The sequence below is a fragment of the Hemiscyllium ocellatum genome, chromosome 16 (assembly GCF_020745735.1).
Source record: "Hemiscyllium ocellatum isolate sHemOce1 chromosome 16, sHemOce1.pat.X.cur, whole genome shotgun sequence".
Lineage (NCBI taxonomy): Eukaryota > Metazoa > Chordata > Chondrichthyes > Orectolobiformes > Hemiscylliidae > Hemiscyllium > Hemiscyllium ocellatum.
In genome coordinates this window covers 86,817,229-86,843,131 of record NC_083416.1, presented here as the reverse complement: position 1 = coordinate 86,843,131, position 25,903 = coordinate 86,817,229, and positions in this window count along the sequence as shown.

The window sequence follows — 25,903 nt, the reverse complement described above, 5'->3', positions numbered from 1 at the left end:
TTGATAGAGACATACAAAATGATCAGAGGATTAGATAGGGTAGACAGTGAAAGTCTTTTTCCTAGGACGATGATATCAGCTTGTACAAGGGGACATAGCTACAAATTGAGGGGTGATAGATTTAAGACAGATGTCAGAGGCAGGTTCTTTACTCAGAGAGTGGTAAGGGCGTGGAATGCCCTGCATGCTAATGTAGTTAACTCAGCCACATTAGGGAGATTTAAACAATCCCTAGATAAGCTCATGGATGACGGTGGGATAGTGTAGGGGGATGAGCTGAGAATAGTTCACAGGTCAGCACAAAATCTAGGGCTGAAGGGCCTGTTCTGCGCTGTATTGTTCTATGTTCTATCTTCCATAAAGTCCACTAAACCTTGATTTTAAAGGGTCACCTATCACTGGAAGTAACACTATCACCTTATCTCCGACACCAAACTTATGAGTATTTGATTTATTTTTTTAAAAATATAATTTTATTGAAAAAAAAGATGTTTTAATATTACAACAAATACAAAACAATGCAATTCAAAACAGCACAAAAAAGAACACAGGAAAGAAAAGTAAAAAAAACAACCTGCTCTCATGTATAACTGTCCAAAGATATATAAAAAAAACAATGAACTATTTAACTAAATAAATAATAACCAACAACAAACTAATAAATAGTAATAACTCAACTCAGCCAAACAAGACACTCATTCGTTCACAGTTCCTCCTCCCTGGATATTGGACCAGTAAAACACAATCCTAACAGCTATATAAAAGCCCTTATTAGTGTGGCTGATAAATCTGTGTCCAATTATTCTAAAAAAGGCTGCCATTTCATATAAAAATTTCAGTTTTGTAGTGTACTATATTTGTGAGAAAGTCAAGCTAACTCCTCCACTCTATTTAATTGTTCCCTAAAATCTGACACAAGCTCCAAATATGTGGATTCTGACATCAATTTCTCATTAATCAATTTTAACAAACCTTTCACTTCATATCCAAAAACTAATTCAAATGGACTGAATTTGCTCAATTCATTTGGTGCACCTCTGCTCGCCAATAGTACAAATGGTATTCCCTTATCCCAATCATCTGGATAGTCTTGACTATAAGCCTTCAGTATGGTCTTTAGTGTCTGCCACCTTCCTAGCACTCCCTGCAATTCTGGATGGTATGCAGTAGATTTGAATTGTTTTATTCTTAGGCTGTCCATAACTTCCTTGAATAATTTTGATGTAAAGTTTGACCCTTGATCTAATTGTGTCCCTGTGGGTAGTCCATATCTAGTGAAATATTTGAGTGACTCCCCTACAATCCTTTTAGCTGTAATATTGCAAAATGGAATGGCCCTTGGAAACCTCGTGGATACATCCAATATTGTTAACGAATACTGATTCTTAATTTTTGTTTGATGTCAGGGTCCTATGCAATGAACTAAGACTTTGGAAATGGGTTCCTTAAATGCAGAAATAGATATTAAAGGTGCAGGCTTCATCACCACCTGTGGTTTTCCAGTTGCCTGGCATGTATGACTTGTTTGGCAAAATTCAATTACATCTTTGTGCAGTCCAGGCCAGTAAAAATATTTTTGTATTATAGTTTGGGCTTTTCTAATGTCAAAATGACCCCCTACTGGCAGTTCATGCACCACCCACAACATCTCTTTTCTATAGCCCACTGGCAATATGACTTGATGAATTTCTGTCTATTTCTCATCTGCCTGAATATGTGATGGTCTCTATTACCTCATTAATATATATTTTTAAAGATAGTACCACACAGGATACATCTAGATTCTTATTCCATGTATATTGTTTGATACAATTGACTTAGTTTCTCATTTTTCTGCTTTAATTCAGTTAATTTATCTGAACTAAAGATGTCTGTTTTGTCATCTAACTGCTCCTGCTTTGTCTCAACAATTTGATCAAACAGGGTCTCTGCTAATTCCACTTCAGCTTTCTTATCTGTACTCTTTGATCTCTCCTATTTGAATGATCAGCCATGATCATATTGAATGGCGGTGCAGGCTCGATGGGCTGAATGGCCTACTCCTGCACCTATTTATTGTCTCTATTGTCTATTGTCTCTATTTCAACTAGTGACTTTGTGACCTTGTTACCACACAGTTGGGGAAAAATCCCAGGATATGTGACATGCAATAGTTCAGTTGCCTGAATTTCCACTGGCTGTTCAATTACAGTAGGCAGTCCTCCTTTCTGTGAACCAGTTGTATCATGAGCAAGAACAAACTGCATTCCTAGAGCTGAGATGGTGTCCAATAGTCTTATCATTATTTCTCTGCTCATCACTGTCACTCTAACCTCACTTTACATAATTGAGCACTTCTTATCTCACCGTGAATTCTCATTATTCACACCTTTTCTGGCAATAGTCCTTCAGAAGTACTTAGCTCTCATCTTCAAAGGGTGAGAAGATCATATATCTCTTAATATTGTAACTTTATTACTTGCTGCTCCTGGCCTGTGCGAGTAAACTTTACCTTTGCAGGTTTATGGTTCAAAAAGATCCGGCACTTCCACCTTAACCAACCTTCCACCAGCTCATTCATTCTGGACCAGCTTTCTACCCTCCACTTTCCTTTCCATTACCACCCCAACAAATCCCTGGCTGATCTTGTTTTCCTACATCTGGCTTCCCAATGCTTCTGCTATTCTGCCAACACTGTGATTTCATGTGGCCTACTTTATTGCAGTAAAAACACTTGAGCTTTTCAACTTCTCTTTTCCCTTCAAAGGTTTACTTTTTGCCCTGTACTAAGTTATCCTTCACCAAGATCTACCTTTCCCTTTCCATGTGAGAATTTCTCTTTTCTCCAATTTCTATTCCTCACAGATTGAAAATGATTTTGGAAGCCAAACTTTGCTTTCTGAACCAACTCATAATCATCAGCCATTTCAGCTGCTAAAGGTCTTATGAGGAAAGGCTGAGAGACTTGGGTCTGTTCTCATTGGAAAGAAGAAGGCTAAGGGGGGATTTGATAGAGACATACACAAGATGATCAGAGGATTAGACAGGGTAGACAGTGAAATCTTTTTCCTAGGATGATGACGTCAGCGTGTATGAGGGGACATAGCTACAAATTGAGGGGTGATAGATTTAAGACAGATGTCAGAGGCAGGTTCTTTACTCAGAGAGTGGTAAGGGTGTGGAATGCCCTACCTGCCAATGTAGTTAACTCAGCCACATTAGGGAGATTTAAACAATCCTTGGATAAGCACATGGATGATGATGGGATAGTGTAGGGATTAGGTGAGTTCACAGGTCGGCGCAACATCGAGGGCCCCAATTAAGATTTACCAAATAATTCAAATTTCAAATCTAACCAGCTGTCGAATCTTCTCTTTGTATCCTCCTTGGTCTTGTTTTCTTCTACTTAGGGATTTCTGCTCCACAGTTCATTGATTGATGAAGGTATCTTTAGGAGAGCTATACTGCAGGCAGTCTGCAAATGTTGGTGACTTGACATTCTCCTCAGCTGTTCAATTTTTTTTCAGTTTTATACCCCAAAGCATCAGATTTTTTCATTGGTATTAATATTGTCAAAAATAATAAACTCAAACTTGATTGGAGTTTATCATCTTGGGGTACAATTTAAACTGGCCAAATTTTAATTTGTTTTTGTCTCAGAACAACCCAGATACTGCAAGCTGCTGGACTGAACATTACAGTGTAAATTCTCCAGCACTCTGTACTTGCTAAGATCTTCAACTCTCTTAAAGGTACAGTACACCTCTACACCTTCGTAACACTATGTACCTGCATCCCTCAGTGTCTCTGTTCAACAACACTCTTCAGGGCCCTACCATAACTGTGTAAGTCCTGCTATGATTTGTCTGACCAAAAATACAACACTTTGTGTTTATCTTAATTAAATTCCATCTGTCGTTCCTTGGCCCACTGGCCCAGTTGATCAAGAACTCGCTGTACTCTTAAATAACCTTCTTTATTGTCCGTTAAACCATCAATTTTGGTGTCATCCACAAATTGATGAACCATACCATCTTTCTGCTCATCTAAATCATTTATATAAATGATGAACAGTGGAACCAATGGAGCAAAACCCATGCAGACACGGGAAGAATGTGCAAACTCTACGCAGACCGAGTCGCCCAAGGTGAGAATCAAACCTTGGTCCCTGGCCCTGTGAGGCAGCAGGGCTAACCACAGCTACTGTGCTGCCCCATGTGGAATCCTGTTGAATGCCTTGATGAAGTCTATGTAGACATCTACTGTACTGCCGTCATCTATCTTCCTGGTCACCTCTTCAAAAAACTCAAACTTGTGAGACATGGTTTCCCATAAACAAAGCCATGCTTACTGTCTCTAATCAGTCTTTGACTTTCCAAGTGATTGCAATTCCTGTCCCTCAGAATGTCCTCCAACATCTTACCCAGCAATGACATCAGGCTAATTGGTCTTAGTTCCCTGACTTTTCTTGCAGCCTTTCTTAAATAATAGATGGGTTGCACGTGAAATGGAGGAGTCCCAATATCCTGGGAAGGAGGTTTGCTAGAACTTTTTGGGAGGATTTAAACTGGTTCGGCAGGGGATGGGAACCAGAGTAATGCATCAAAGGATGGGGTAGCTGGTGAACATGCAAATATACCATGTAGAGAGTCTGTGAGGAAATGTAGAAAGTTGATAGGGCAAGTGAACACCCAAATCTCTCTGTACATCAATTTTTCTCAGGGCTTTTCCATTCACCGTACAGTGCACTTTAGAACTGGATCTTCCAAAAGGCATCACCTCCCATATGCCTGGAGGTAACTCCATCTGCCATTTCTCTGCCAACTCTCCATTCTATCTATATTCTGCTGTATTCTCTGACAGTCCCTTTCACTATCTGCAGCTCCTCCAATCTTAGTGTTATCTGCAAACTTGCTAATCAGACCACTTATACCTTCCTCCAGGTAGTTTACGTATATTATGAACAACAGTGGTCCCAGCACAGATCCCTGTGGAACACCACTGGTCACAGTTCTCCATTTTGAGAAGTTCCCTTCCACTACTACTGTCTGTTTCCTGTTGCCCAGCCAGTTCCCTATCCATCCAGCCAGTACACCGCCAACCCCATGTGACTTTACTTTCTCCACCTGCCTATCATGGGGAACCTTATCAAACGCTTTACTGAAGTCCATGTATATGACATCTACAGCCCTTTCCTCATCAATCAACTTTGTCACTTAAAAGTCAAGAGTCATAGAGATGTACAGCACTGAAACAGATCCTTTGGTCCAACACATCCATGCTGACCAGTTATCCCAACCCAATCTAGTCCCACCTGCCAGCACCCGGCTCATATCCCTCCAAACCCTTCCTATTCATTTACCCATCCAAATGCCTCTGAAATGTTGCAATTGTACTAGCCTCCTCCACTTCCTCTGGCAGCTCATTCCATACACATACCACCCTCTGTGTGAAAAAGTTGTCCCTTAGATCTCTTTTATATCTTTCCCCTCTCACCCTAAACCTATGCCCTCCAGTGCCCCTCGATCCCAAGGAAAAGACTTTGCCTATTTATCCTATCCATGCCCCTCATAATTTTGTAAACCTCTATAAGGTCACCCCTCAGCCTCCAACACTTCAGGGAAAACAGCGCCAGCCTGTTCAGCCTCTCCCTATAGCTCAGATCCTCCAACCCTGGCAAGATCCTTGTAAATCTTTTCTGAACCCTTTCAAGTTTCACAACATCTTTCCGATGGGAAGAAGATCAGAATTGCACATTATATTCCTTCTTAAAGAATTCTGTTAAGTTGCTAAAATATGCCCTTCCCTGCTGCCTATCACTGATAAGCCAATTTTCTTCCAAATGTAGATCGATCCTATCTCTCAGTATCTTCTCCACCAGCTTCCCTACCACTGATGTCAGGCTCACTGGTCTGTAATTACCTGGATTATCCCTGCTACCCTTCTTAAACATTAGCAATTCTACAGTCCTCAGGGACCTCCTCCGTGTTCAAGGATGTTGCAAAGATAACTGTTAAGGCTCCAGCTATTTCCTCTCTTGTTTCCCTCAGTATCCTGGGATAGATCCCATCCAGACCTGGGGACATTTCCACCTTAATGCGTTTTACCCAACACTTCCTCCCTCCTTATGCCAACTTGACCGAGAGTAATCAAACATTGATCCCTAACCTCAACGTCCATCATGACCCTCTCCTCAGTGAATACCGATGCAAAGTACTCGTTAAGAATTTCAACCATTTTCTGACTCCACCCATGACTTTCCTCCTTTTGTCCTTGAGTGGGTCAACCCTTCCTCTAGTTAAGGTTAGAGTGATGCTTAGAGTGATGCTGGAAAAAAACAGCAGGTCAGACAGCAGCTGAGGAGCAGGAAAATTGATATTTCACCTTCATCCATGGTTCCCTAATCTTGCCATTACAATCCCTCATTTTCACAGGGACATATCGGTCCTGCACTCTAATCAACCTCTCTTTAAAAGCCTCCCACATATCGAGTGTGGAGTTACCCTCAAACAGCTGCTCTAACTCTACATTCCCCATCTCTTGCCGAATTTTGCTAACATTGGCCTTCCTCCAATTTAGCACTCTTCCTTTCTGACCACTCTTGTCTTTGTCAACGAATATTCTCAAACTCACAGAATTGTGATCAGTATTCCCAAAGTTATCCCCTACTGAAACTTCAACCACCTGGCCGGGGTCATTCCCCAGAACCAGATTCAGGGTGGCCCCTTCCCAAGTTGGACTATTTACATTCTGCTCTTTAAACCCTCCTGGATACTCCTTACAAATTCTGCTCCACCTCGACCTCCAACACTAAGTGAATTTCAATCAATGTTGGGAAAATTAAAATCTCCTATCACCACCACCCATTGCTCCTACATCTTTCCATAATCTGTTTACATATTTGTACCTCTATCTCACGCTCACTATAGGGAGGCCTATTGTACAGCCCCAGTATTGTTACCACACCCCTCCTATTTCTGAGCTCTGCCCATATTGCCTCACTGTTCGAGTCCTTCATATTGTTCTCCCTCAGCACAGCTGTGATATCCTCTCTGACCAGTAATGCAACTCCTCCACCCCATTTATCTCCCTCTCTATCCTGCCTGAAACACCGATATCCTGGGATATTATGTTGCCAATCTCACCCTTCCCTTAACCAAGTATCAGTAAAAACAATAACATCATGCTCCCAGCCACTAATCCACATCCGAAGTTCATTTGCTTTACCTATTACACTTGGTGCATTAAAACAAATGCACCTCAGACCACCTGTCCCTTTGAGTTCATTGTCTGCTTCCTTCCTGCTCCTCTCTTTAGTCACACTGTCTTCATTATCTAATTCATTACAGGCTTTAGTTACTCCCTCCTTCTTGTCCACTAACCTCCTCATTTGGTCCCATCTCCTGCCACATTTGTCGAAAGTTTCCCCAACAGTGTTAGCAAAAGCACCCCAAGGACATTGGTTCCAGTCCTACCCAGGTGTAGACCGTGTAATTTGTAATAGTCCCACCCCCCCTCAAGCCAGTCCCAATGTCCCAAACATCTGAACCCCTTCCACCTGCACCATCTCCCAAGCCACGCATTCATCCTGCCTATTCCTACTCTGACTCACCTATGGCACTGGTAGCAATGCTGAGATTACTACCTCAGAAGTCCTACTTTTTAACTTGGGTCCTAACTCCCTAAATTCTGCTTGTAGGAGTTCATCTTGTTTATTACCTACATCATTGGTGCCTAAATTCACCACGACAGCAGGCATTTCACCCTCCCCCTTCAGAATGTTCTGCAGCCGATCTGAGACATCCCTGACCCGTGTACCTGGGAGGCATCATACCATTCAGGATTCTCGTTTCCCACCACAGAGCTGCCTATCTACACTCCTTACAATTGAATCCTCTATGACTAAAGCCCTTCGACTCTTTTAGCCTGCCTTTCTGTATAGCAGAGCCAGCCACGGTGCCATGAACCTGGCTACTGCTGCCCTCCCCTGGTGAGCCATCTTCCCCAACAGTATCCAAACAGTTAGACCTGTCATGGAGGGAGATGACCACAGGGGCCACCTGCACTGCCTTCCTGTGCTTTCTCTGCCTTTTGCTCACCCATTCCCTTTCTCCCTCAGCAATCCTAATCTGTGGTGTGACCAATTCACTAAACATGCTATCCATGACCCCCTCAGCATCATGGATGCTCTAAAGTGAGTTTATCTGCAGTTCCAGAGCAGCCAGGTGGTCTAACAAAAGCTGCAACTGGATACACTTCCTGCACATGAAAAAGTCAGGGACATCAGCCGTGTCCCTGAACTCCCACACTGAACAAGAGGAGCCTCATGGTGGCTCAGTGGTTAACACTGCTGCATCACAGCACCAGGGACCCAGGTTCAATTCCAGCCTTGGGTGACAGTCTGGGCAATTTAGCATGGCCAATACACCTGAGCCACAAACCTTTTGATTGTTGGAGGAAACAGTCGCACCCGGAGGAAACCCACACAGAAACAAGGAGAATGTGCAAACTCCACACAGGCAATTCCCTGAGGCTGGAATCAAACCCGAGTCCTGGGCTCTGTGAGGCAGCAGTGCTAACCACCATGCCACCCCTATCTCTTGCCATTTTTAATTTTAAGTTTAACTTAGTCCAACTATAACATCAAATAATAAATGAAATTGAAACATTTTTTACCAATCACACTACTTATCAGCACACGAAAAAAAAGAAAGACTTTACCGTCTGAACACACCACAGAGACTTCTTATTTGGTTAGAGGAAGAGGGTGGGAAGGAGACACTACACGTGTAATAACTTGGGTTTAGCCACTGCCCAAATATATCAATTCACTCACCTTCCCCAAGAGCAGTTCGAGCGCTCCCACTCAGCTCCTCACTCTCACTGTTCCCACTACTGCTACAAAATGAACGCCGCTGATTCTGCGACATAAGTATTTAAATGGTAATTTACCTTCCCAGCAAGTTTTGAGAGGATTTGTTTCTCAGGTTGAGGTTCTGGGTGTAGGTTTGCTCGCTGAGCTGGAAGGTTCATTTCCAGACACTTTGTCACCATACTAGGTAACATCTTCAATGGGCCCCCTCTCAACAAGCAAAACTAATGCCATTTACAAAATCTTCGAGTAAAAAGTGAGGTCTGCAGATGCTGGAGATCAGAGCTGAAAATGTGTTGCTGGTTAAAGCGCAGCAGGTTAGGCAGCATCCAAGGAACAGGAAATTCGACGTTTCGGGCAAAAGCCCTTCATCAGGAATGAGGAAAGTGTGCCAGGCAGGCTAAGATAAAAGGTAGGGAGGAGGGACTTGGGGGAGGGGCGATGGAGATGTGATAGGTGGAAGGAGGTCAAGGTGAGGGTGATAGGCCGGAGTGGGGTGGGGGCGGAGAGGTCAGGAAGAAAATTGCAGGTTAGGAGGGTGGTGCTGAGTTCGAGGGAATCGACTGAGACAAGGTGGGGGGAGGGGCAATGAGGAAACTGGAGAAATCTGAGTTCATCCAGTTTCCTCATTGCCCCTCCCCCCACCTTGTCTCAGTCGATTCCCTCGAACTCAGCACTGCCCTCCTAACCTGCAGTTTTCTTCCTGACCTCTCCGCCCCCACCCCACTCCGGCCTATCACCCTCACCTTGACCTCCTTCTACCTATCACATCTCCATCACCCCTCCCCCAAGTCCCTCCTCCCTACCTTTTATCTTAGCCTGCTGGACACACTTTCCTCATTCCTGATGAAGGACTTTTGCCCGAAACGTCGAATTTCCTGTTCCTTGGATGCTGCCTGACCTGCTGCGCTTTAACCAGCAACACATTTTCAGCCATTTACAAAACACTGTGCAAGGACTGTAACAAACACTACGTTGGACAAACAGGCAGAAAACTAGCCACCGGGATACATGAACACCAACTAGCCACAAAATGACATGACCCACTCTCAATAGTATCCTCATGTGCAGGTGAGGAAGGACACCACTTCAACTGGGACAACACATCCATCCTAGGACAAGCCAAACAGAGACACGCATGAGAATTCCTAAAAACATGGCATTCCAGCTGGAACTCTATCAACAAACACATCGAGTTAGACCCTATCTACCACCCCTGAGAAAAAGAACAGAAAATTACATCACCACAGGAAATGATGTCACCACAGAAAATGACATCACCAACCCAAAAAAACCTAAAGTTATAAATAGAAATCAGGAATTATCAACAGTGCTTCGCCCGGAGGTCCACTGAAGATGTTATCCAGAAGAGTGACAAAACATCTGGAAATGAACCTTCCAGCTCAGTGAGCAAACCTACATCCAAATGTTGCGCACTGAAACAGAGCCTTTGGTCCAACTCATCCATGCTGACCAGATATCCCAACCAGCACCTGGCCCATGTCCTGCCAAACCCTTCCTACTCATATACTCAGACAAATGCCTTTTAAATGTTGCAATTGTACTAGCCGCCACCACTTCCTCTGGCAGCTCATTCCATGCATGCACCACCCTGTGCGTGAAAAAGTTGCCCCTTAGGTCCCTTTTATATCTTTCCCTTCTCAGCCTAAACCTATGCCCTCTAGGTCTGGACTCCTCCACCCCAGGGAAAAGACCTTGTCTATTTACCCTATCCATGCCCCTCATGATTTTATAAACCTCTATAAAGTCATTCCTCAGCCTCCGACACTCCAGTGAAAACAGCCCCAGCCTGTTCAACCTCTCCCTATAGCTCAAATCCTCCAACCCTGACAACATCCTTATAAATCTTTTCTGAACCCTTTCAATTTCACAGTATCCTCACAAAAGGAAGGAGATCAGAATTGCACGCAATATTCCAAAAGTGGCCTAACCAATGTCCTGTACAGCTACATTTGACACTACTTCAGTAAATGTTTTTAAAGCTAAGATAGATATAATTTTTGAACAGTAAAGAAATGAACTTTTATGGTAAGAGTCGAGAGTGTGGTGTTGGGAAAGCATAGCAGGTGAGGCAGGATCTGAGGAGCAGGAGAATCGACGTTTCGGGCATAAGCCCTTCATCAGGTTTATGGTGAGAGGGTGGGTAAGTGGAGTTGAGTCCATGAAAAGATCAGCCATGATTTTATTGAATGGCATAAGAGGGCAGCACGGTGGCACAGTGGTTAGCACTGCTGCCTCACAGCGCCTGAGACCCGGGTTCAATTCCCGACTCAGGCGACAGACTGTGTGGAGTTTGCACGTTCTCCCTGTGTCTGCGTGGGTTTCCTCCGGGTGCTCCGGTTTCCTCCCACAGTCCAAAGATGTGCGGGTCAGGTGAATTCGCCATGCTAAATTGCCCGTAGTGTTAGGTAAAGGGGTAAATGTAGGGGTATGGGTGGGTTGCGCTTCGGCGGGTCGGTGTGGACTTGTTGGGCCGAAGGGCCTGTTTCCACACTGTAAATCTAATCTAATCTAATCTAAAGAGGCTTGAAGGGCCAGATGGCCTATTCCTGCTTCTTGTTCTTATGTTCTTACGAATCAATGTCTCTAGCCTTTAAATGTTTTTTTGATTATGGTTCAACTTTATCGCAAAGATGCAATGCTTTCAACAAAAACCATTTGTGAATGTTCTTTTCGCACTTTCTGGACATGGGTAATAAATCAGTGGAACATAATTATAAAAAAGATTTAAGGACTCACAAAGAAATGAGGATTGGGAATCAGAAAGTCATGTTGAGAATAACTAAATCAATACTGAATTATCGAAACGGGAGATTGCAGAAAGTCATCAGGGAACATAGACAAATGTTCTTACCGTGGGCAAATTGAGCAGCTTCATTAATGAATAATTTTGGTTGAAATATCATGGAAGATCAGTACACAGGACTGTGAATGAATCCTGCACATATAGTTTCACTCCTTACAATTTCCACAGTCACCTTGATTCAAATATCAAAGATCTCAGGGCTCTTGACAGAGTCAAGGTGGGCTGAATGTTTTGTCTTGGGAAAGAATCGGGAGATGAAAGATCATTCGCTGAAGACCACGCTCACCCATTTAAAGCAGTAAGAGATGGTTTTTTTTGTCGGGGATTGTGAGTCATTAGGATTCTCTTTGCAAAAAGGTGGTGGAAGCAGAATTCTTAAATATTTTTAAGGCGGAGATGAATGGATGTGTCATAAGCAAAAAGATGAGAGGTTTTGAGGGGGCAATGGAATGCTGATTTGAGGTTACTGAATGGTGGAGGGACTGCCTGGACATCTCCTGCTCCTAGTCTGTATTTTTATGCTGGTGTGTTTTTGACTCTGAGACAATTTGACTCTTTATTAAATGTGAGCTCACATTCCTCAGGTAAAATAACATCCTTTTAGGAAGGAAATCTGCCATCCTTACCAAATCTGGCCTACTTGTGACTGCAGACACATAGCAATGTAGGTGACCAACTTAATCATTTTACAGGGAACAATTGTGGTCCCTCTGAAATGGTCCTAGTAAGTGTATTTGTTTAGCAATGGACAACACATGGTGAATTCTCCACTGACATCCCATTAAAGAATAAGATAAAAAAAGCCTTATCTTGTACAGTTGTTAAATTTCCAGAGACCTAGCATTAATAGAAATGTTCTGATATTGATCACAAACCTTGTCTGGCCTAATTACAATCATGAAGTCTATTACTAACTTGGTGGGCCGAATGGACTCCTTCTGTGCTGGAAGTCTTTAAACATTTGGTTTCTCACATTTAAAAAGTGCTTTGTAGGTAAAAGATGACAGAAGTAAAGAGGCCATGGATAATGTGGAAGGACAAATTGAACAAAGGTTAAAAACAAAGATTAAGAAACTCTGATGATGAATACGGAACTATTACATTAAAGGAGACCAGAAACCAACAGAGAAAACTACAGACTGAAAGGTTAGAAGTAATAGAAAGGGATCAAAGGGAATAATTGTATAATACTTTGAGTTACAATTGTGTTCTAACTGATTTATTTAAATGTTTCATTTTAAACTCTCAGCTATACGAAGAAACTGGAGGTTTGAGCTGCTTCTCAGAGTATGTGCCGGGTTCAGCAGCGTACAATGATAAACAAATAAAACAAGTTCACCCAATACAGTGAGAATTCCCCTCAACTTAAATTTTTACAAAATGAAAAATATTCTGTTTAATTTCAATAATTTCTATGAGGGTGGTTCAAATCCTGAAAACCTTTGGTTTAGGGTAGGGGATGTGCAGTGATGGGGGTGGGATGGGGGGGGGGGGGTGTTCCCTGTGAGTTGGTATAAACACTGGAGAAAGACCAGATCCACTTGGTCACCTGGTCTTTCAGAGCCACACTGAGATGGGGATCCCCATGGCACATTTCTTGTCCTTAAGGTCACAGGGAGGAGAGTCAATCCTTCCTCCCCAGACACACAGTAAATCATGACAGATTAAAACAGCATTGATACAGGTCATACATGACCTAATTTATGCATCCACCCTGTTTTTCTGTTCCCCATACCAGGATAAAATTCAGCTCAAAGTTCTTGGATATATTCTGTGCTGTCAGTATTTGGGTGTACACATACCTCAAGGTAGGACACTCTGATACCTGGTGGGACGTGAGCGTGATGTAGCTGACCGCTAAAGTGTGTGAAATAGAAAGCCAGGCAACTGGTTTCCAACAGAAACCATTGTTATAAATAAGTAATAATCTTTTCTTGTGAATTTTATAATAGTTTTATCAGCGTGCATGTCTGTAGAAACCTGAAAGGCCAGAAACTCTCAGCTTCAGTCACAGAGATAATGGAGAAAGAATCCTCTTGCTGAATCCCTCCCAATTCCCTCTCTTTCCCACTGATTTGGAGCTGCATTGTGTACATACGCTGAAAGCAGAGCTTTTATGTCCACAGCAAGTGCTCAGCTCAGCTGGAAATCGAGAAACAGCGGATTTGAATTCCACAAGACATTACAGAAAAAGCTGATTCATTCCTTGTCATTGGGGAAGCTTTTGGCTGTATACACTGATTTTAAGCAACTATTTAGAAGTTTATCCGAAGCTTTCTCTGTCCTCAATGTACATATCTGCTTAACATGTATATCTGCTTAATGTACATATTTGCGAAATATGCATATCTGCCAAGTATTGGCTGCATGTATCTACAAGCCCTGAGTTCAAAGAGTCAGATAGTTAGGGGTCCAAATTCCCACCATCAATCTGGAACTGATCATTTGAGTTAATACTCCGATGCTGTGATAAGAGAGTGTTGCATTGTCAGAGATAGTTTCCAGGATTATTCCCAGAGACGAAAGGCTGGTTTTATGCAGGAAGGGTGAGCAGTTTGGGAGTGGACACTCTGGAGTTTAGAAGAATGAGAGGAAATCTAATTGAAGTCTCAAAAATACAAAAGGGATTGAGAAATTAGACAGAGAGGTTGTCTCCTCATGTCAGGCAAGCTAGAATGAAAGGTCAGTTTTAGAATATTTGGCAGATTTAAAAAGATATGGAGAAACTGCTTCTCTCATTGGATCATTAATCGGTGGAATTCATTCCCCCAGAATGTGGGGATTACTGGCACATTGAGTACGTTTAAGGAGGAGATAGACAGATTGTTAATTAGTGATACATAAAGGATTATGGAGAGCAGGCAGAAAAGTGGAGTTGAGGATGATGAGATCAGCCATGATCATGTTAAATGATGGAGAAGGCACGAGACATCTAAGCGATCCATTTCTTCCTCTCCTGACGACCCCAGCAGTACCCTTCCACCGACACTCTCATTTGTTTGACTGAACTGGTCATCACCCTTAACAATTTCTCCTTTGAATCCTCCCACTTCCTCCAGACCAAAGGGCTAGCCATGGGCACCCATATTGGCCCCAGCTATGGCTGTCTATGTGGAACAGCCCAGCTTCTGGAGTTACACTGGCACCACTTCCCACCTCTTCCTCCGCTACATTGATGACTGCATTGGCGCCACCTCGTGCTCCCACGAGGAGGTTGAACAGTTCATCAACTTTATCAAGACATTCCACCCGGACCTTAAATTCACCTGGACCATCTCTTGATCATGTCTCCTGCTTTCCTGACTCTCTTAATCTCCATCAACGGTGATCGATTCAACACTGACATTTTCTACAAACCCACCGACTCCCACAGCTACCTGGATTACACCTCCTCCCACCCTGCCTCCTGCAAAAATGATATCCTTTATTCCCAATTCCTCTGCCTCCGCTGCATCTGCTTCCAGGAGGACCAGTTTTGCCACAGAAACACCAGATGACCTTCTTCTTTAAGGACCATCATTTCTCCTCCCATGTGGTTGAAGATGCCCTCCAGCATATCTCATCCACATCCTGCCCATCCACCCTCGAACCCTACCCCTTTAACCGCAAAAAGGGCAGAACCCTCCTGTGCTCACCTTCCACTCCACCAAACTCTGTATACATCATCCTCTGCCATTACTGCCAACGGACCCCACCAGTGGGGATATATTTCCCTTCCCACCCATTTCCGCTTTCCGCAAAGACCGTTCCCTCCGTGACTACCTGGTCAGGTCCACGCCCCCAACAACCCGGGCGGCACGGTGGCACAGCATGGGCGGCACGGTGGCACAGTTATGGGCGGCACGGTGGCACAGTGGTTAGCACTGCTGCCTCACAGCGCCTGTCGACCCGGGTTCAATTCCCGACTCAGGCGACTGACTGTGTGGAGTTTGCACGTTCTCCCCGTGTCTGCGTGGGTTTCCTCCGGGTGCTCCGGTTTCCTCCCACAGTCACAAAGATGTGCGGGTCAGGTGAATTGGCCAAACTAAAAAAAATTGCCCGTAGTGTTAGGTAAGGGGTAAATGTAGGGGTATGGGTGGGTTGCGCTTCGGCGGGTCGGTGTGGACTTGTTGGGCCGAAGGGCCTGTTTCCACACTGTAAGTCTAATCTAATCTAATCTAATCTAAACCCACCCTCACATCCTGGCACCCTCCCCTGCCACCACAGAAATTGCAAAACTTGCGACCACACCTCCTCCCTCACCTCCATCCAAGGCCCCAAAGGAGCCTGCCACATCCATCAATGTTTCACCTGCACTTTCACACGCCATTTACTGTATCTGTTGCTCCCGATGCAGTCTCCTCTACATTGGGGATGCCTACTTGCAGAGCGCTTCAGAAAATATCTCTGGGACACCCGCATCAATCAACCCCACCGCCCTGTGGCCCAATATTTCAACTTCCCCTCCCACTCTGCCGAGGACATGGAGGTCCTGGGCTTCCTTCACCGCCACTCCCTCACCACCCAACACCTGGAGGAAAACTGCCTCATTTTCTGCCTTGGAACCCTCCAACCCCATGGCATCAATGTGGATTTCACCAGTTTCCTCACTTCCCCCCCCTTCCTTATCTCGTTTCTAACCTTCCAGCTCAGTACCATCCCCAAGACCTGTCTGACCTGTCCATCTTCCTTCCCACTATCTGCTCCACCCCCCGACCTATCACCTTTACCCCACCTCCAACCACTTATTGCATTCTCAGCTACCTTCCCCGCCGCCCCATCTGCCTCCCATTTATCTTTCCACCCGCAAGACCCTCAGCCTCATTCCTGATAAAGGGCTTTTGCCTGAAACGTCGATTTTCCTGATCCTCAGATGCTGCCTGACCTGCTGTGCTTTTCCAGCATCACACTCCTGACTCTAATTTCCAGCATTTGCAGTACCCACTTTCACCTCCAGAGACTGAATGGCGTACCCCTGCTCTTAGTGCTGATGTCCTTGTGCTCTTAGGTCAGGGGTGTTGCACTTGGAGGAAACATTAACCTTAAGTCTGATTGATCAACTGTGATGAATGTGAATAATGCCAGGATATGTATTGAGGTAGCAAAGAAGAGATTGTTCCAGTAACCTGGGCTAACACCAAGACATACAAACCAGACATCCATCTCATTACTGCTTGTGAGAATGTCTTAGGAGAAAAATGACTTGTGATGTTTCATTTCAAAAGTAATTTGACATAAGGAAGTGGCGTGGAGGGCATGCCCCTGTCTGTGTCAGTGAGGCTGAGGTGGAGAGGTTCAACAACATCGAGTTCCTGGGAGTGATGATCACTAGCAGTGTATCCTGGTCCACCCAGGTTGACATGACGGTCAAGAAAGTACAGCAACCCTTCTACTTCCTCAGGAGACTCTGGACATTCAGCATGTCCATAAGGACTCTGACAAATATTTACAGATGCACCGTAGACAACATCCAATCACCATAGAGAGCATCCAATCACCATAGACAGCATCACAGCTTGGTATGGCAACTGCTTTTCCCAAATTTGAAAGAAACTACAGAAAGTCATGAACACAACCCAGTCCAAGACGCAAACCAGCCTCCCATCCACTGAGTCCGTCTATACTTCCTGCTGCATCAGGAAAGCAGCCAACATCACCAAAGACTCCTCCCACCCTGGTTTTACTCTCTTCCATGAAGATAAAAGTTTGTATACACGGACAAATAGATTCAAGAACAGTTTCATCCCTGCTGGAATCAGAGTTTTGAACAGACCTCTTTACTGTTAATGTTGATCTCTCTCTGCGTCTTCTCAGCAGCTGTAACACTCTATCCTGCACTCTGTTCTGTTACCCTGATGCACTTACATAACAGGATCTGCCTGTCTAGCACGTAAGACGGTACCTTGGTACACGTGTGACAACAATAAACCAAATCAAAATTGTGCTCGGAAATGTGATAGGCCGTTAGACAGAAGTAACAAGAAGCTACATATCTGAAAGTCATTCCTCCTACTCCCTACTTCCAGCTGTGTTCCAATGGGAATTAATCTTAGCCTGTTCAAAGGGATCCGAGACACATCATAAACAATGTGTTTTTGGATTAGACTTACAGTGTGGAAACAGGCCCTTCGGCCCAACAAGTCCACACCGACCCGCCGAAGCGAAACCCACCCATACCCTTACATTTACCCCTTACCTAACACTACGGGCACTTTAGCATGGCCAATTCACCTGACCCGCACATCTTTGGACTGTGGGAGGAAACCGGAGCACCCGGAGGAAACCCACGCAGACACAGGGAGAACGTGCAAACTCCACACAGTCAGTCGCCTGAGTCGGGAATTGAACCCAGGTCTTCAGGCGCTGTGAGGCAGCAGTGCTAACCACTGTGCCACCGTGCCGCCCACTATTGTTGTGTTATATTGTTGTGTAACTGGATAGTGTTTTCAAGGCTGGAATGGAGAACTTGGGACTTCAGGAGTGAGCAGAAAAGTAGATTCGATGTCAAAGAACAGTCATGATCTCACCGAATAATGGAGTAGACTCGATCGGCCGAGTTTCCACTCCAACTCCATTTTCATGTTCCTTTGATGGGAGCATCTGATGCTGTACCATTTGTTGACAATAAGTGGCAGTGTTGCATTTTGTAAGAATTTATCAACAAGAATGCAAACCATTTTGTCTCTATTTTTTAATAAGAGGACAAAAATTGATGTTATTTTGACACTCCACCAAAAATGTCAATGTTGTCTCCATTAACTATTTGGTATTGTGGTAACGGAAGATGAAATTTCTAAAACAAATCATTGTCAGTTGAGAAAGGAAGGAAAAGGACCAACATTCTGACCAGAATCACAGTGATCAGCTCTGAAAGAGAACATAAGGGTTTTGGGAGCAAGAGTGTAACTGCTGTTCATTCCCGAGATTATTCCATTGTGCTCTCTCACTTTTAAAGAAGAAAATGAGGCTTTAGTGTAAATAATTGAAATTAATCATCTGATGAATAGATAGCAATCAGGTAGCAATTATTGTTAAAAATGGTAATATTTGATAATGAGAAAGGAGAATTCATTGGAACACAGCAATATTCAATATTGGTCCAATTATGTTTTGTTAATTATCTTGCCTTGCCAATAGTGTACAAGTGAATTTTTTAAAAAATTATTTGATCAAATAATCACCTTCATAAATATCTGGGAACAATATCACCGAATTTTTAAATAAGAAATAGGAATATTACAAGATAGGCAAAGCAATCAAATGGCAGCATAGAGACTACAAGCAACAAAACGATATCTTTAAATCATTTCAGTTTGAGAGCAGGCAGGAAGAAGGAAGGAAGCAGAAACATTTGTGGAGAGGGATGTGCACAGGAGGCCAGAAACTACGTCAGTATCAAACAGTCAGCAAGGAAATGAAGATGGTTATGTGACTGTTAGAAACATTAGGAATCAGATATTAGGACAAGAGGAAAGGGGTGCTGAGAGAATATCAGAGGCATTGATTAAACCCGGTGGGTGGAAATAAACATAACGATTATGATGACTCTGACAGAGAATTGACAATCAAACCCCACTGCTTAACAAGTTGTGGTTATTGTAAATATTTTAATTCAGTTACCAAAATGACCAATAATTTCACATTCCTATTATTTTCCAGAATAAGAGACATGCACCAGGTTTCTCACTAAACCCAAGAATAACTCAAGAATGACAGGACTCAAAAAAGATTTACAAGGATGTTGCTAGGGTTGGATAGTTTGAGCTACAGGGAGAGGCTGAATAGGCTGGGGCTATTTTCCCTGGAGCATCGGAGGCTGAGGGGTGACCTTATAGAGGTTTACAAAATCATTAGGGCATGGATGAGATGAACAGTTAAGGTCTTTTCCCCAGGATAGGGGATTTCAAAACTAGAGAGCATAGATTTAAGATGAGAGGGAAAGATGTAAAAGGCACCTAAGGGCAATTTTTCATGCAGAGGGTGGTACACGAATGGAATAAATTGCCAGAGGTGGTGGAGGAGGCTAGTCTGATTAAAAGGTATCTGGATGGGTACTGTATATGAAGAGGAAGGATTCAGAAGAATATGGACTAAGTGGGACTAGATTTATTTAGAATATCTGGTCAGCATGGACGAGTTGGACCAAAGGGTGTGTTTCAGTACGGTATGACTCTATAATTCATTTATTACAAGCAAATCCAACCCTTTAAACAAATGTTAAAGTTATTTAATGATTAAGTGATATTGCAGAGCCTTTCCCTTTTGTTAAGAAGGAAGGCAGATGAGAAATAGACCTTTCTTGTGGACGAAGGGTCTGAACTCATAGGATCAGTTGGAATAACTTCCCATGGGTGCCCAAGTTTCTTGTCAATTAGATCAAACTATTGACCACCAGACAGCGATGGAAAATCTTTAAGTAAGACTTGAGGTGGACTGTCAGTTAGACTCGTCTTTAAATAGAAATAACATTTCAGATTTCAGGGTTATGAGGTAGTCAGAGACATTGATATAGTTGTCTGCAAAAAAAGAGACTCTGAGCTTCCAGCTGCCTGTCCTTTTAAACCCCCCACCCTGTCCCCAGGCCAACATCTCTGTCTCAGGCTTGCTGCAGAGCTCGAGGAAAGCTCAGCGCAAGCTGGAAGAGCAGCCCCTCATTTCCCACGGGGTACCCTGTAACCTTCCAGGCTCAATATCGAGTTCAATAACTTTAGAGCTTGAGCTCTCCCATGTCCTTGCCCCTACCTCATATACCAGGCCTTGTTATCATGGTCTGCTGTTACACACAACTCATTGTCAGCCACAAACAGTCCCTATTAACAACTATTCACCCTCCCAGTCAGACTGTTATCTGCTCCTCTGTGTGTCCAACTATTTTTCCCTCTCTTTGACTCTATCCCCACCTATTCTTTACTCTTTACCCATTCCTGTCTTTTGCATAAAAAAAATGTTTCCTATCTACCAACAGTTCTGAGGAAGAGTTACTTGATTTAAAATCTTAACTCTGATTTCTCTTCACCGATACTGCCAGACCTGCTGAACATTTCCAGCAATTTCTGTTTTTATTTTTTACATTGATAGTTGAGAGCTTTTTCAGGTTCCCAGAACTACTTAACTGAGAGAGCTGAGTGCAGCTTGTTCTGCTGTAAGATTCCTCTTCCATTTCACAAGAGAGAATCTTATTTATTGTAAATATTGAAAGTCTTTTCCTTTTACTGATCCAGCTGAAAATGTGTTGCTGGAAAAGCGCAGCAGGTCAGGCAGCATCCAAGGAGCAGGAGAATCGACGTTTCGAGCATGAGCCCTTCTTCAGGAATGAGGAAAGTGTGCCAAGCAGGCTAAGATAAAAGGTAGGGAGGAGGGACTTGGGGGAGGGACGTTGGAAATGCGATAGGTGGAAGGAGGTTAAGGTGAGGGTGATAGGCCAGAGTGGGGGTGGGGTGGAGAGGTCAGGACGAAGATTGCAGGTCAGGAGGGCGGTGCTGAGTTTGAGGGTTGGCAACCCACCTTCCTAACCTGCAATCTCCTTCCTGACCTCTCCGCGCCCCACCCCCACTCCGGCCTATCACCCTCACCTTATCACAATCACCTTAACCTCCTTCCACCTCTCGCATTTCCAATGCCCCGCCCCCAAGTCCCTCCTCCCTACCTTGTATCTTAGCCTGCTTGGCACACCTTCCTCATTCCTGAAGAAGGGCTTATGCCCAAAACGTCGATTGTCCTACTCCTTGGATGCTGCCTGACCTGCTGCGCTTTTCCAGCAACACATTTTCAGGTCTGATCTCCAGCATCTGCAGTCCTCACTTTCTCCTTTTACTGACACACCCAGGCATCCAGGAAAAACTGAAAGAAACTCCAGAGAACATTACTAGGTAACTTTCAGAACCTAAGCTACAACACGGCTAACCAATTTTGTCCGGAAGTTAAAACCTCATCAATTATCTCTCTTGTAACCTTCGTCTCTTTTCAGTCATTAGAGACAAAAAAAACTGCAGATGCTGGAATCCAAAGTAGACAAGCAGGAGGCTGGGGAACACATCAAGCCAGGCAGCACCAAGAGGGGAAGAAGTCAACATTTCAGGTGTAACCCTTCTTCAGGACTCAACACTGAGTTCTCCAATTTCAAATAACTCCCCCTTCCCATCCCCCGACTCCCTTCCCAGCCCTGCCCCCTTCCTTCATCTGCTCCCAGCCACCAACCAGATTCATGCCTCCCGTTGACCGATCAGGTCCTACTCTCGACCAGTCTTCACCTATCCCCACTTCACCACCCTGCCCCCCGCCATCCCTTTATCTACACCACCCCACCACACCACTCCCAGTCGTGAAGATGGGTTACATCCAAAAAGTTCTGCACCTCCTGATGCTGCCTGGCTTGCTGTATTCTTCCAGCCTCGTGGTTGTCTTTTCAGTAATTAGCAGTTAGGTCACTAGCCACATTACTGTTGAACTATTCCAAGAATTCTCATGGCCCTTTGTACCTCAGTAAATCCTTTTTTATTCCAGGATGTCCAAACAATTCCATGTTTCCAGTTTTTTTCAGTCATTAAGAATACACATATATTTCTAACACGATGAAGGGAGCAGGTTATACAAATCATTCATACAGATTTATGAATGATGAGTGGATGTAGGCCATTCTACCCCTCAAGCCTGCTGCAACATCAATAAGATCATGGTTGATCGGTTTATGCTTCAAATTCTATTTTTCTGACCAACTGCCATGACTTTTCTTGATTAGTTGAGTCTATCCACCTCCATCTTAAACATATTCAATGACCCTATGTCTACTGTCTTCTGAGGCAGAGATTTCTAAAGTGTCATAACCCTCAGAGAATATACATTTCCTCATTTGTTTCCTATAAAGGAGATTCTTAATGTTAATTGCTAATTTCACCATCCATGCAAGGGACAATGGAAGGTGTTTAATGTTGATCCTGAGAAAGGGGCCAAATTCTTGATATAAATATTCAGGAAAGAAATTGTTTCATTTGTTCATGGGATGCACATGACGCTAGCTCGGTCTCTATTTCTTGCCCATTCCTAATTGCCCAGGGGGTAGTTAACAGTCAATCAAATCGATGTTTTAGATTGGAATGTAAGTGGCTTAATCAGTACGTTTGTAGAAATTGGCAAGATGGAAATGGAGAGGTGGATACTCTTGGATTGCGGGAGAATATAGACAGGCTGATCGGATGGCTGGATCAGTGGCAAAATGAATTCGATCTGGATAAGTGTGAGATGAAGTTGGATGTGACAAATAAGGCAAGGGAATCCATAATGGAACATAAGGACATAAGAACCAAGGACAGGAGCAGGCCACCTGGCCCTTTGAGCCTGCTCTGCCACTCAGTAAGATCATGGCTGATCTCTTTGTGGACTCAAGCTCCACTTACCCACGTTTTCACCATCTCCTTTAATTCTTTATTTTTCAAAAAAAAGTATCTGTCTTAGCTTTAAAAGTGATGACTGAAGTAGCATCAACTACTTCCCTGGGCAAGGAATTCCATAGAGTAACAACCCTCTGGGTGAAGATGTTCCTTCTCAGTTCAGGTCTAAACCTGCTTCCCCTAATCTTGAGGCCCCATGCCCGCTTGTCCTAGTTTCACTTGTCAATGGAGATGTCCTATCTATTTCTAATTTATCGATTCCCTTCATGATATTATATGTTTTGATAAGATTTCTCCTCATTTTTCTAAATTCTAATGAATATAATCCCAGTCTACTCAGTCTCTCCTCGTGAGCCAACCCCGTTGATTCTGGAATCAACCTAGTCAACTGTCTCTACATCCCCTCCAGTGCCAGTACATCCTTTCTCAAGTAAGGAGACCAAAACTGCACAGTATTCCAGGTGTGGCCTCACCAGCACCCTGTACAGCTACAAGATAACCTCCCTGCTTTAAACTCACCCCTTTAGCAATGAAGGGCAAAATTCCTAATTATTTGTACCTGCAGACCAACCCTCTGTGATTCATGCACAAGGACACCCAGCTCCCTCTGCACAGCAGCCTGCTGCAGCTTTTTACCATTCAAGTAATAATCTAATTTGCTATTACTCCTATCAGAATGTATGACTTCACGTTTATTACCATTGTACTTCATCTGCCATGCCTTTGCCCACTCACTCAATGTATCTATGTTCCTCTGCAAAGTTTCACAGTCCTCTGCACACTTTGCTCTGTCACTCATCCTTGTGTCATCAACTAATTTTGCCACTGTACACATGGTTCCCAATTCCAAATCATCTATATACAATTGTGGTCTCTGGGGCACACCACTAGTCACTGATTGCCAGCCAGAATAGCACGCATTAATCTGCACTCTTTGCTTCCTGTCAGTCAACCAATCGTCTGTCCACACTAATACTCTACTCCAAATATCATGCATCCTTATCTTATGCACACTAGGACCCTGGGAAGCCCTGAGGATCACAAGGACCTTGGTGTGTTTGTATCCCAGTCCTTTAAGGTATCAGGACAGGTGGGTGAAGTGGTTAAGGAGGCACACAAGTTACTTCTCTTCATTAGCTGAGGCATTGAGTTTAAGAGCAGGGAAGTTCTGCTGGAATTGTATAAACTGTTGGTTAGACCACAGCTAGAGAATTATGTGCAGTTTTGGAATCAACGTTAAAGGAGGCATATGATAGCAGTGGAAAGGGTACAGAGGAGATTTTTCAGATATTGCCTGGGCTGGAATGTTTTACTGATAAAGACAGATTGTACAGACAGGAGTTGCTTTCCTTGCACCAGGGGAGATTGAGCAGCACAGACAGGCTAGATAAGAAGCCTTTCCACTTGGTGGAGGAATTAGTTACTGGGGGAAATTAGGAGGCAGAAGGTTCAGTGGAAATGTGAGGAAAACCTTTCTCACCGAGGTAATTGGAATCTGGAACTCTGCCTGCAAGGGTGGAAGAGTCTAAAACTGTCAGAACATTTAAGAAATACTTCGAAGTTCATTTGTAATTCCCAATCGTACACAGGGCCAACGGGAAGTGCTGGAAAATAAAATGAAAATAGTTGGCAGCTGTTTTTGACCAATGCAGATGCAGTGGGCTGAAGGATCTCTTTCTGTGCTGTAGATCTCTCTGACACATTGGACTGGAGTCACGTATAGGCCAGACCAGCTCAAGACATCAGTGAACCACAACAAGTCAATATTGGGCTAGATATTTATTTAAAATGTCACAGTCTGTTATGGTGGAACTTGAACCCAGTTTCCAGAGGATTAACTGAGGTTTGTTGTAGTTCAGGGACTGCCATATCCCAGACAGTACCGCCTCAATGTACTTAGAACATAGAACATAGAACATAGAAGGATACAGCGCAGTACAGGCCCTTCGGCCCTCGATGTTGCGCCGACCGAATCCTACCTAACCTATACTAGCCCAATAACTTCCAAATGCCTATCCAATGCCCGCTTAAATGACCATAAAGAAGGAGAGTTCACCACTGATACGGGCAGGGCATTCCATGAACTCACAACCCGCTGTGTGAAGAATCTACCCCTAACATCTGTCCTATACCTACCACCCCTTAATTTAAAGCTATGTCCCCTAGTAACACCTGACTCCATTAGCGGTAAAAGGTTCTTAGTATCTACCCTATCTAAACCCCTAATCATCTTATACACTTCTATCAGATCTCCCCTAAACCTTCTCTTCTCCAATGAGAACAGCCCCAAGTGCCTCAGCCTTTCCTCATAAGATTTTCCTACCATTCCAGGCAACATCCTGGTAAACCTCCTCTGCACTCGTTCCAAAGCTTCCACATCCTTCCTATAGTATGGCGACCAAAACTGCACACAATACTCCAGATGAGGCCTCACCAGAGTCTTATACAACTGCAACATGACCTCAGGACTCCGGAACTCAATTCCTCTGCCAATAAAGCCCAGTACACCATATGCCTTCCTCACAGCACTATTTACCTGGGTGGCAACTTTCAGAGATCTGTGTACATGGACACCAAGATCCCTCTGCTCATCCACACTACCAAGTAGCCTACCATTAGCCCAGTAATCCATCATCTTGTTATTCCTACCAAAGTGAACGACTTCGCACTTAGCTACATTGAATTCCATTTGCCACATTTCCGCCCAGCTCTGCAACTTATCTATATCCCGCTGTAACCTACCACTTCCTTCCTCACTATCCACAACTCCACCGACTTTTGTGTCATCCGCAAACTTGCTTACCCAGCTTTCAAGTCCTTCCTCTAGATCATTTATAAAGATAACAAAAAGCAATGGTC